Genomic DNA, 13,872 nt, shown 5'->3' with positions numbered 1-13,872 from the left:
TCAGAAGTCAGTTGAGAAAGTTCCAAGTCAAGAGTCAAGTTCTCATTTTTGTGACTTACGGTAATGGCTGTGCAGTGAACCGCAAGACTTTTTTGGTGCGCCATGTGCCGAAAAACTGGCTTTGAATACTTGGTCAGACTCATATGCTTCTTCACTTAGTCTTCCTTCAAGTAGTTTCTGACTTAAATCAAAGTTTTGCCTGTTTTAGATTAATATTATATCATTCAAAGTCCTTGCATGGCTATTTGTGTTAATATCTGACAACATTTCAATTTTGTGTCTTGCAGAAAAAACATGTTAAAGGACAGGTTCGTATTTTTTACAAGTCTTTCTTAAAACAACAGTCAGGAGCCCAAATGAACACTGAGCAAGGTTTTCCTCGCTGTCATCGTTCCTCCTGTTCATACCGGCCATTAAAAGATCCCCTTTAAATGTGCTTTCAATGTAAGTGATGGAGGCCAAAATCCACAGTCCTCGTTTTGTGCAAAATTGTATTTAAAAGTTGATCTTATTGCAAGAAAAACATGTTTAAGTGTTAATTGAAACTTACCTTATGGGCAGTAGTATTGGGAAAACATCAATCAATACGCAGCCACTTAAATCTTCATTTTTTATATTTGTTAATTGACTTTTGTGAACTTAATGTTCAAATCAGTGCAGAGCTAGAACTGAGGTATAGATCACCTCATCCAGGAGGCCCATCTCATCCAGAGGGCCCACTGCTGCTCGTCCGCAGGGCTCACCTCCACCAGGAGAGAGTGTGCTTACGGGCTGAAAAGCGTCCTACCGCTACTGAACAAATCATATTCGAGGCTCCTGGCAGAACGAACACACACAAACACACAGGAAAAACACGGGCGTACACTAATGCATGCACGCAAACTGGCAAACAATCTCTCTCTCTCTCTCTGACCCCCGAGGCTGTCCCAGTCATGTGGTTGTGGGAATGTCGCTGGGATTTGTGTTTCAGTGACTGCAATAACAGGGATCAAATGGGAACATGTGGACAGAATTCCAAACCCGGGGCAGAACACAGCGGTGCTTGTTTAAGCCCAGTTTGATGTCGCTGTTTTTCATGAGGATTATTTTTATGGCGTTTTTGTTTATCATTAGGGAGAACGCAGCGTTGACTGCGGAGGCTAAAGAGGTGCGACAAAGCTCGTATAAGAAAGATCTGAGGCCCAAACACACCACGTCAACTCAAAATATCTATGAACACACAGAACTCCAAAATGATGCAAGTAATCATGAGTTTTTATTTCCATGCTGGTAAGGGTTCCCCTCGCTGCACAAGTTTCACACATCATTTGGTCTAATTTTTCTTTAAATATCTGTGAACTGCTCATACTGCTGGATAATGATTTAATTTATTGCATATATTTTTTTATTTTTGCTCTACAAAATCACCGTAGTTAGAGTTAGATGAGAAGATTGATACCACTCTCATGTCTGTACGCTAAATATGAAGCTACAGCCAGCGGCCGATTAGCTTAGCTTAGCTTAAAAGCTATTTTCTGCACCCCCGTATAACCAACCTCTAAAAAAGTGATGTTTGCTTTTTTTTTTTTTTTTACACTTTTTTGTCTTGTTTTTGTATGGATTAAAGAAAATATCATTAATTTGTGAGCTTTAAAGGTGCTAGTAGTAAGATTTTGTTGAACAGACTAGCTAGCTAGTTTCCCTCTGTATCCAGACTTTATGCTAGGCTAAGCTAATAGTCTCCTGGCTCTAGCTTTATATTTATTGTACAGACATGCTTGGACATGCAAAATCTTTCTAACAATGGCGGATTTCCCAAAATGTTGAACTCAGTTGTTCTAAAATGATAACTTTCTTAGATTTAAATATCTACTTGCTACTTGTCGAAGGAATAGTTAAAACCATTGCAGTTCATGATCAGATTCTCAACCCCTAAGCCATCCTGGTAATGTCATGTTTTCTTGATCCACTTAGAAAAATCATTTTCCTTTCACTTGCTCCCTACATAGAGGTCAAAGGTTGGAATCAGCTACAATTACAGAAGCATTTTGTCACTTTTTCTCAGTATTTTTTGGACAATTTAGGATTTTCAGCTAATATCAGTGACGTATTTTCATTTTGCTTTTTGATTTTTCAGATAAATATTAAAATTCAGTTGCTTTGCGTTGCTGGTTTGTGTCTTTACGTATCAGAGCTTGTTGACTCCATTGAAGGTGTACTGTATGTGTGTATGTGTATGTGTGTTTACTAGTTGTCATGCAGAGGGCAACTTGCAAGACAGTTGTGGCCATGAAATCTTTTATGCATGAACAGCACTTGTAGGAGAAAGCTGGCATTTCCTGTATTTGTACACACGCGGTCCACGTTGTCCTTTTGCCCTCCGTCTTTTTTAAATTTCCTGCATTTGGTGTTTGTGATGGCTGGCTGCTTGTTTGGTTTGGTGGGGAGGACGGGGGGATATAGGGCAGTTTTCATAAAGGACATGACTTAAAGAATTCTTCAGGCGGGGTCACGGTGCTCCGCTCTGCTCGAAAAAATCTCGTTTTTTTTTTTTTAACATCTGTGACCTCTCGTCTACCCGCTCGAGCCTCTCGTTGCTTCAATTTATCAGAATTCTTTATAAAACTTGTGGCACCAGATTGAATTACACCTGTTCTTTACATGCTGTGAGTGAGAGAAAATGTTTGTTAGTCTGTGATTTTTTCATTCAAGTGAGCACTGATAGAAAGCATTTTAATATTCACTTGTTTTGTTGGTTACATCATATGTCAGGTATGCCTGTTACACTCAAAACTTGGACTTGATGCTGCCTTCAAGTGAAACTCGTAATGTTGTATTTCTGAAATTGGAAGTCAATTGCACCACACGCTCGGCATTTAAGTGGTTTAAGTTGTGGTTGAACACTGTTGCTTAGCAACCAACAACAAAAGTGGACACGGGTTTGTTCATTAGCTGATAAAATGAAAAAAACAATTACAATTTTACTCAACATCAACGTAAATGGGCTCTGGTTTAATTAAAAACTCAAAAAAATCCATTTGCGACGTTGTAAACACCATCAGTGAGTCGAGTAAATTCAGTCCAATCTGATCAATCTGATACAATATTGATACAGGTCTTATTAACTATTAATTTTATTTGCTTTTAATCTCTCTTTGATTTTATCCCTTTTTAAAAAATCCTTTATGTTTTTTAGTGTTTCCAGTTCTTGCATCTGTCTTTTTCAGTTGTTTTTCATGTTTTGTGACATTTTAATGCATCTTTTTGTATGAAATGCGCCATATAAATAATATTTTTATTTCATATTTTTACTTATAAACAGATCACCTGACTGCAACCTTGTGCTGAGCATTATGATAGCAATGAAATTTATGGAAATGCTAAACTCTTCGGCTCCTTTATTGATCAAAATCTTTAAAAAATGTGTCCGAAAGCAGCAGTAGCGCCTGATTTTTCAACACTATTCCTCACATCTTGTCATCACATCTTGTATAAAATTCCCTTTTATTGTTTTATTTCTCCTACACTACAGTGCCGTATATCACCTTTCTTATCCCGTATTCATTTTTGATGAATCCTATTACTCGTCGGTAAAGGTTCACCGCTGAAATCATGTGGGCGTAATGGACTCCAGCGTAAAGTCGTGTAATGTAATAAAACCTGACCTTCAGAATCAGATTTACAAACTCAGTGTTTCCCAGCTCTCCCTGACCTCAAACAGGAAAACCAAAATAATCTGCTCCTCTTTCTCCTCCTCCTCCTCCCCTCTTCATCTGTCTCTCTCATGTTCTCCCTCTCTCTCTCTCTCTCTTCTATCTCATGTTTTTCATTTACTCAATTTTTATTTCTTTTCCATCGTATGTTTCTCCGTCGGTCCTTCATCTTTCTCTCTGTTCTAGCTCTCTGTGTAATTACAGCAGAAAAATAAACATCACTTGGTCAGGCCACATCATTCAGGGATCGATACACAGGAAGAGACACACACACACACACACACACACACAAATACAAATTTACACATATAATCACACTTCAGCGCACAAACACACATGCAGAAAAGAACATTGTGAGCGACTCGCAAAAAAAAAAACAAAAAAAAAACACAAATCTAGTTTTGAGCCAGTAACACCAGCTAGGAGACATTCAGAGAGAGAGAAATCATATAAAAAGTGTTTATTTTTCCCTTTCTGGCCTTTGATGGCCAACTGGATCCATATGAGCCTCAGCGGCTCTGTTTAGCCACTGGGATTCAAACCCGTAAACTTTTTTTTTTTCCCCCGCATGGTCAGATGCACGGGGTCATGGGTTCGAGTCCTGATGTAAACTTGTTTACGAGTGACGGCTTTGCATGTTTTAATCCCTGTCTCTTCCCACATCTTCACAAACCTCCGAAAGGGTCAACAGTTCAAATCAGGATTTTTTAGTTTTTATGTACTTGCTCTTTTTTTTTTTTTTTACGAGCAGCAGCTTTTGGTGAAGTTCTTTGTCTTGTGTTTGTTTTAATTTGACTTCCCATATTTTTGCCAAATGTTTGGAGCTTAAACTTCCAAAAGGTCACAAGTTAAAATCCTTATTTAAACTTGTTGGCGAATGATGACTCCAGTTTGTTTTTGATCTTATGTAATTCTCTAAAATCTCTGTTAAGTACCAAAGTTCTGGTTTTGATTTTCAGTCTGATGTTTTATCTAACGATTAAATACTTTTTGGAGAAATAATCACATGGTAATTATAAAGTATAGACAAATAAGCTCGCAGAGTGTAACCCCAAAGCCACATTTGTGTCTCCCCGTCTTCACAGCCTCCCAATCAGACGTCACAGCTCTCGCTTTGAAAGCCAGAGAGAGAGAGAGAGAGAAAAAAAAAATCATTTGGGTCGGGTTTTTTTTTTTGGGTGTTTCATCTTTTCATCTCTTTTCAGTGTTTTCTCCCACGCACACAGATGTAAAGGCTGCAGGATCTCTGTCTCTCTCTCCGTCGGCCACATCCATCCATCCTACTCAAGTTGTTGTTCCGCTGTGTTGAGTAAACACAACAAACCAGAGGAGGATGAAAGAGAGCGAGATGAAGGCGCAAGTCTGAATTAAATGCCGTCAAATTAGCTACAAGACTACACAGAGAGAGACTAAACACATGTCTTGTTCGCCTTCGTAGGAAAACATTAATACTTTTTTTTTTTTTGCATCTAATTATTTGTTATGTACAAAGAAATTCAGATCAATTCATCAAAATGTCAGAAGCGGTAATAATCAAACCATCACTCGCTCTCTATATTGTAAACTGTTATTCATGCCAGCTCTACTGATGAATTCATTAATATCCAGCAAAACGTTTTAAGATCTGAGCAAACAAGAATTAAATAAGAGTCCAAACTTTAAGAAGTAGTTCTCCGTTTTGGAGAAGATGCTCATTCTTTTTCTTGCACATAGTTAGATAAGATTGATACTCTAATGTCTGTTAAATATGAAACTAGAGTCAGAAGACAGTTAATTCTTTAGCATAATAATATCTGCTTATCAGAATGTCTAAAGCTCACTTATTATCAAATGTCTCAAAAACAAAAAAACGAAAAAAAAATCGAAAAAAGGAGAAAGTCACTCATGAGGGGCAATCTTGAAAAACAATATTCAGTTGCCCATTTAAACATTGAAAGACGTTTTGCTTGTTGTAATCATCCTTCCTGCTAATAATGACCATTAAAAGTTTCCCTCCTAACACGATGTGTCAATGTAAGTGATCGGGGACAAAAGTCCTCATTTTGTGCAAAAATGTATTTAAAAGTTTATCTGAAGCTAACTCAACTTTTCAATACAGAATTCCCTATTTTCCTATTTTAAAACACTGCAAACTCAAACCAGTTCTTACTAACTAGCAGCTGGAACTACTGTATAAACTCTGAACTCTGAATGAACCAACTGACAAACTTTACGTTAGCATGCTAATATCTGAGCCGTGTAGATTGAAGAGTAAAAGAGGAAGTTAATATTTAATACGGTTGATATATCTGACCTGACACCTTACATTTCACATAAAAAAAAACACTAAACCTCAAATTATAAAGCTGTATGTCAATAATATGAGACTAAATGACCAGATAACAACAGTTAACTTAGCATAATTGGATATTTCCCGCCTGAATACTACTAATTCTAAAACACACATTTCTCCAGATGTGCAGATATAAATAAAACATAATCCTACATTAACAAAGAATTGGCAGTTAAGTTTTTTTTAATCTTTTAGCCCCTGAAACTGTTATTTTTTTTGAAGTCACAGCTTGCGATGCTACAGGCACTTCCTGTTTACATAGTTTGTTGCTTCTTATTGGGGCGGGGCGCTACTGTTGTTTCCTAGCAACCAATTTACACATGACTTAAGTGTTTGCTAGTTAACACATTTCTTAATGTTTAATGGCAAAACCTGATTTAGTAAATCACAGTTTGAAACCAGCTAGTAGTTACTAATAACTTCAGAAGGACTTTATTCTCCATCTCTGCCTGCCATTGTCAACATCTCTCTCTTCTTCTTCTCTTGTGTTCCCATTTCACCTTTCTCTCTTTCTCTCTCTCTCTCTCTCTCTCTCCCTCTCTACTTCTTTCTCTGGTTTGGTTTCTGAAGATGAGTCAAACATCCTCACTAGTAGCCAAGACAGACACGGTCGGCTGGAAGAACACAATCATTCTCATTAACTCCTCTCTCTCTCTCTATCCCTCCCTCTCCATCCTAATTTTCCCTTCTCTCTCTCTCTCTCTCTCTCTCTCTCTCTCTCTTTCTGTTTCTCCTCAACGATGTGATAAACATCCACAGATGTGGATGGCACCGACACACATGCACACACACACACTCACTCACACACACACACACACACACACACACACACGGGACAAGTAGCAGCAGCCTGTTAGTGTGTTGTGAAGCTTGATAATTGTCCCATTTATTTTCATGTTAATATAATATGGTGGAGTCCATCTAACCTTCACTGGGAAGACGATTGGTTTCATATGTAAGCCTGGAGCATCCTCACACACACACACACACACACACACACACACACACACACACACATGTGCACGCCCACTGCAAAGTGTGCACACATATTTCGAAAGGACTCCTGTGTTCTTTCTCACACAAACTCTCACATTAAACATAAGCCTGTCTCTCTTTTCTTACACACACACACACACACACACAGACACACACATCTCTTGGCATGCAGTTCGGTGTCTCTGCTGGGACAGTCCGATGGTTGCACACCATTTCATCACTCTCTCCTCACCCTCTTCCTCCATCTCTGGTTGTCCGCTTGTCCCTTGGATGATCTTTCTCGCTTTCTCCCTCCATCTTTGACTCTACGTCTCTCTCTCTGTGATTCTCTTTCTATATGTATAATATATGAAACACTCCCAATGTCCCCAAATGGATGAAATGACCCAGAAGAGGTTTGGTTGTTAAACTCTATGCACAGATGCACAGTAAATGTCTGTCACATGCACAACGCCTCTTTAAGCTGTTTTAGTCGCCTTCGATCGAGAATTATTTGCTCTTATCGCAAATCTGCCTGCATACGAATAGATCTGAGTAGATTTAAAGCTCTCTGATTCCCCTCTCAGTTCTTAAACGAGCTCCAAAACGTTTGCATGAGTCGAGCCATCGGCTGTAATTGCACACAAGTGACCTGTAACTAGTCAAAATGATTTAATAATAATAATAATAATGTATCATTTCACAACTCTCATGATAGGACTCCTGATGTTTCATTGTCTCTGGTCTAGGTTTGCAGTCATAATTTAGATGTGAAATATATGAGATAATACGTATAATTATTTATAAAAAACTTCATTCTTTGACACTGATACAAACCCTGAAACCAGTGTTAGAGTAGTCAGATTACTTTTTTGTTGTAACAAACAAGTTAGTTTTGCAATTCAAGTAATAAGTTACCTCGTTACTTCTTCAAATAAGCATCTGTTACTTACATTATTGTGGTGAGCAATGATGAAATGTTATAATATCACACCAGAGGATTAAAATTATTGTATTTTAAGGAAAATTATCATACCTGAGAACTAATAATAATAATAATGATTATAATAAGACCATCCTCAGCAAAAAAAAGTTTAGAAGGCACTAACAGTCTGCTGTGTCATTGAAATATGAGGACTTGGTGCATCTGACAGCTTCTTAGCAACCAGAAACTTATTTATGAGGCAGAAAGCGACGTGTAACTAGAGTTTTGTACCCAGTTCATCACTGATGCAGCTCCGTCAGTACTTAACATTGACTCAACTATTTTCTACAGCAAACTCGTTCAACTCTGAGACTTCCTCTAAAGACTCGCTCCCCTGGTTCGTTCCTCCGGCTGGTCAGCAGATTAACTTTGAAATGTTGTTTCTCAGTTTAATTAATCACATAAATACTATTGTCTTCCCAACACAGGAGAGATGAAGAGTTTTTTTGGGGGGGTTGAGACAAAGGTTTCTCTTTACTTTTTCCAACCATCCAACCTGTCGTCTTTCATCCTCTGCTTTGATAGATGTTCTCCCTTTGATATGAGAGCTTCAGCCTGATTTTCTTTAATGCTGTTTTATATATATATATATAGGATCCCTCTTTAAACTCAGTCATGTAATCTTTCCTTTATCTGTCCATCAAACTGGGTCAAACAGACATTTTCTCATGTATATTTTTCCAACCTCTATCTCACCCTGTTATTTTCCAATTCATCCTCTCGTTTTTTTTCTTCTTCTTCCTTCCTTCAGCGTGAATGCTAGAAGATAAATACACCCAGACTGTGAACCACCACGACCACATGAGATGATGAGATAAGATAGTAATTTACTATCCACATCACTTTATGTATATGTACGTGTCCCTTAATGCACAGAATAACACTTTTATATCAGGGTGGTCTGTCATTTATCATTTAAATTTGATCTGAAACATAAAGTCAAGACGTAAAAACACACATAAGATGCGTTTAAGTGCCTGATTTACAGAAAACTGAACAGTCAGACACACATATTCTGGTTTTTTTGGGTCTATTTCAGTCATGATTTTAGGCGTCTCAAGTGTTGGACCAAGTTCGGTCCATCTGAGGACATGATGTATGCGAGCGAGAGAAATAGCAAATTCAGAAATGCCGCAGTATGCTTTGACAGTTTTCTGATGTGGCGTCACTATGGTTACGGTTCGGTTAGGTTTAGACAAAAACTTACTCGGTTGAAAGAAACCAAATGTTGACTGTTGGTTGGAGACGGGACGGCAAACATCAGTCTCGTGTGTCAAAGTTGCACACTTTGTTGACCAAAGTGTGCAACTTTGACACACGAGACTGATGTTTGCCAACCATCCATCTGCCTGCTTGGTAAGAGATTTTTATTGCTTTAATAACATCTTTCTACTCCCGACTTTGTTTCTGACTGTCAACAGCCAGTTCACATGACCGCTAGAGGTCCTTATCAGGTAAATATAGGTCATTTTAAGCGTTTAAACAAATGACTGAGGCTTTTATTATTCGTTAGCTCTCCTCCAGCTGTCTCTTTAAAGTTTACAATCCCTCACTCTTCCCCTTTACATGTTTCTAAAAATTCAAATAAAGCATTTAACTCTGCTTTTTTCGCCTTTTCTGTGCAGGATTAGTCTTCAATTGATGTCTTTTTGGTGCAGCAAAAAAAGCAAATGAAAATGTGTGTGTGTGTGTTCTTGCAGGATTGCAGAGGTTGCCTAGCGACGTGACTTTAATCACCTGTCGTTCAGCGTGTTGTCTTTAATTACTCAGTTGTTCAAAATGTTCTATTAAAAAAACTAGAAAGACTCGTGTATGCTGGTGGAGACAGTCATCGTGTGTGTGTGTGTGTGTGTCGGGTGTGTACTGGATCGGATCTCGTCGTCTCCACCAACACAGCAGCTTTAAACACAGTTCTCAGCTTAAAGGACTCAGAATAAGTTACAGGAATAACGAGAGAAAACAAGTTGATTAGTAACACATCGTCTAAATGTGTCACATCCTGATTCAAGCGAATTAGTCATGTTAAAGAAAGTAAGTTCTCAGATGTGAGATGATTCATTCTTCTTACTTATCTATAAGCAAGGAGAGAAATCATCTGCGTTACAACACGAGGGAGAGAAACTTAAAGTCTCCGTCCTGTCAGTGATGAAGTCAAGAGTTCACAAAACATAACTTGTCACGAGTCTGTGGTTGAACTTAATCTGTACTTTTGGTTTTCAAACTATGTATCCAGCCATGTGAAATATATCGACCAGCTCTGACGATCAGGTTCAGCTACTGTTTAACTATCCTTTCACTTTCCTGCAGAGCGCACACACACACACACACACACACACACACACACACACAGTATATGTCTCTCACTGTTTCACTTGGGCAATGTCCAACTGGCAGTCTCCATCTCCACCCAAGGCAATGGGAACCAGGTTCACTGGGAGAGATCATCTGTGTGTGTGTGTGTGTGTGTGTGTGTGTGTGTGTGTGTGTGTGTGTGTGCGTAGACACAGCTGTCTGACAACTACTTCCACTCTGCGAGCAGCATAAAGGGGCTTCTGTGTGTGTGTGTGTGTGTGTGTGTGTGTGTGTGTGTGTGTGTGTGAACAACGCTACACACCCACACGCCATCACACTTTATCACGCCGCATGGGCCGAACGGCCGGACAGCCATGGCACACGCCGGGGTCACGACCTCGTCGGTTACTGCGGTAACCTCCCAGGAGGGTCCCAGAACCAAGCGGAGGAGGAGGAGGAGGATGATGATGAGTAGGGAGTGTTGTCAAGGAAACACTGAAGATGGATGCATGTGTATGTGTGTGTCGTCTGGTCGTTATGAACACAGAACCAAAACGAAACCAAACAATCGAAATTATTTCATAAATTCTTTTAATAAATCGTTTATCAAGCAACAAAACAAACAAACATTCTCAGATCAGCTTTTCTAATGTGAGGATTTGTTTCTTTTCTTTGCATTTTGGACTGTTTGGTCGAACAAAACAAGCCATTTGAAGAATTGTGCGAATTTTGTAGGGTATTAAAATATAAAAATTACAGCTCTTTTGTTTGTCCCGTGCGGGTTTTTGTGATGGTTGTGTCAGTTCTACAATTCTGCTGTGTGGGTTCGATGCCAAGAAAACATTGTGCCTTTGGGAAAAATCTGGATTCTGAGGTTTCAAAACAACTTGACATAACATCAGCCTGATAATGTAAGTAATAAATGCACCCTGTAAAATGTGTGAACAATATGTGATCCTCTGCGTACAGGTCATTTCACGAGGCCTCCGATAGACAGCACTGTTTTAACCTCTGTCCACTAGTTTGACATCAGGGTGTCAAGTTACAGTTTGGTTTCAATAAATAAATACTAAGATACTAAGAAGAATATTTTCCTTTTTATTGATTGAGGGTTGCAGGTTAAAGCTTTACTTTTCACACTAGTTACATTTTCCAGCTTCATCTCAGGAAAAATTCTGTTTATTTGCACAAAAATTAATAGTTTGTAAGATATTTGTGAAATATTACCACCATGTGCCCTCAAATAAGCAGGAAAATCATCCACAAAACCTTGATTTAAGTGAAATAATCAACCCTAATCAATAAATGGACTTAAACTTAACACAAAAACAGACTTATGACTTTTTTTAAATGGACTAAACAATCAGAAAGTAATCAACAGATTAATTGATAAAGGAAAGAAAGAGGCAGTACGTTATGAGTGTGGTTGGGGAAGCAGATCTCCCAGAGAATACCAAATAAAGTAACAACTCACTCACTCAACAAAGAAAGAAAGAAAGAAAGAAAGAACGCCATCTTTGCTGCAAAAGCTTCCAGCGTATGAGCTAAAATAATTCTGGAGCATTTACACACAAACCTGAATAAGATCATTTATTGCCCAGAGAAAATTACACAGCACAGACTCCAAGTCTTTTATCTGCACTCAAGTTTCATTTGGTTTTGACAGACGGGGCCCATTGTGTCTATGAATTTCACTGATTACTGTAAAGTCCCACCCCCTTCGTCTGCAACCCGTGTTGTGATTGGCTCTCACCCTCCGCAGTCAGCGTCAGTGCACATTAAAAAAAAAAAAAATAAGAAGAAGAAGACGACGACAAACAAAACAAGGCGGTTTTATTTTAAACAGTGGCTTTTTTGTTCTGTAAGGGACGCTGCCATGTTTTTTTTTTTTTCTCCCTTCACTGAGGGTAAAGAGAAGTCTGATCGCAACACGACTTTGCACGATAACGTATAAACATGCAGAGTCTCAATCATCGACTGTCAAAACGAAACTAGAAACTAGAGCCCAGAAAAATGTCTGAGAGAGCCAGCGGGTTAATTGATTTAAGGAATGAAAAATATAGTTTTCACATAAATGAAGCTTCTTCTTCTTTCTGCTCGCAGGGCTCATCCTACTGCTTTTGCACAAATTCTTTCTTCTTCTTCTTCTTCTTCTTCTTCTTAAGAGTTTGGTTTGGAAGAGCATTCACACAGACTTTGACGAGTCTCCGCAGCAGCAGCAGCAGACTACAACCTCTTTCGCTCCTGGGTGCTGGTACCTCAGATTTATCCACCGATATTTCAAAAACTCAGATGATTCCATTCGAAAATCATCAGGATCCGTCGAGCCAAGGCCCAGAGATGACTCACAACCTTCATAATATCCCACAATGTGCTTCTCTTCATGCCAGCAGTCGTTTTGTGAGAGTAGGTGTGATTTTTTTTTTTTTTTTTTGTTTTTTCTCAGAGTTGGACGTCTTTTTTTTTTTTTTTTTTTTTTGCTTTGGAGCGAAGCCTCTTCATGTCCTCGCGCGAATAAAAATGATGAAAGGCAGCGTTCGGTTTATTTTTACAACTTTGGATAGAAAGAGAGAAAGAGAGAGAGAGAGAGAGACTGAAAGATGCTTCTCCTCTCTCACCCTTTTAATCTTTGTAAAAACTTTATCGACACCGCCGACGCAGGCAGCGAGACACAAGACTGAGAGGATAATGCCCAGTCGCATGTTTGTTGACTGTCGTTGACATAGAAACTGATCTCGGGGATATATCGCAAAGACTGTTGGAGTATCAATCACACACACACACACACACACACACACACACACACACACACACAGAAGGGTGCCCAGCTCTCGCCAAAGAACAAGGTTGGCTGAGTCTCATCGCAGCCGCCTTGAAGTGTGTGTTTTGGTGTGTGTGTGTTTGAGTTTTATGGTCTCAACTTGAAACAAGCCAACATTATGTTCCTGATGTGTGTGTGTGTTTCTGTGCATATGTGTGTGTGTGTGTGTGTGTGTGTGTGTGTGTGTGTGATGGAAACAAGTTTATTAGTAGGTATGAAAGCCACCCGTCAGTGTCTGGCCAGGATGACTGGATGTGAGAAGGGAAGCAAATTGCTGTCAAACTCCCACTTCCCCCCCCACCTCTCACTTTCAGATATTTACTTTTCTCTCTTTTTTTTTTTTTTATCTGTCAAGTCTAGTTTTTCTGTCAGAGAGAGAAAGAAGAGCTGAAAAGATGAGAAACTAAAGGAGAGATAAGTGAGATGAGAAGAAAGATGTGAACGAACAAGAGGAAAAAATGAGGGATGAGCGTGAGAGACAAAGGGCGGGAAAGATGATGTATCAGTGACGAAGGGAGAGAATAAAAAAAAAAAAGGAGCCAGAAACGAAGCTGGTTTGATCCAAAAAGTTGGTTAGGATGGTAGAGGTGAAGAAAAGAGGGAGGGGAAGAAACAGGAAAAAAAAAAAACAAATGAAAAGAACATCCAGAGTGTGAGAGGTGACGTGGGTAGAGAGTGAAAGATTGGAAATATAAAAAAAAAAAATCCCCAAAAAACAGATAGATGAGGAGCGAGAGAAGGATAAACTGGGATGTCTGGTCCGTAGAGGGAGGGA

The 13,872-nt window shown here is 39.0% G+C and overlaps 1 long non-coding RNA gene across 1 annotated transcript in view; it reads left to right on the top strand.

Annotated features, from left to right (window-relative positions):
• The window catches only part of LOC121889150, a 53,347-nt gene extending 40,030 nt beyond the window's left edge, over nucleotides 1-13,317 (top strand). Inside the window, exon 3 of the long non-coding RNA XR_006093449.1 lies at nucleotides 12,442-13,317. This is a non-coding gene — a long non-coding RNA (uncharacterized LOC121889150). The remainder of the gene's footprint in view (nucleotides 1-12,441) is intronic.
• Nucleotides 13,318-13,872: the final 555 nt, after the last annotated feature.

The sequence above is a fragment of the Thunnus maccoyii genome, chromosome 22 (genome assembly GCF_910596095.1).
Source record: "Thunnus maccoyii chromosome 22, fThuMac1.1, whole genome shotgun sequence".
In the NCBI taxonomy this organism is placed as follows: Eukaryota; Metazoa; Chordata; class Actinopteri; order Scombriformes; family Scombridae; genus Thunnus; species Thunnus maccoyii.
This window is presented reverse-complemented; position numbering and strand designations above follow the sequence as displayed.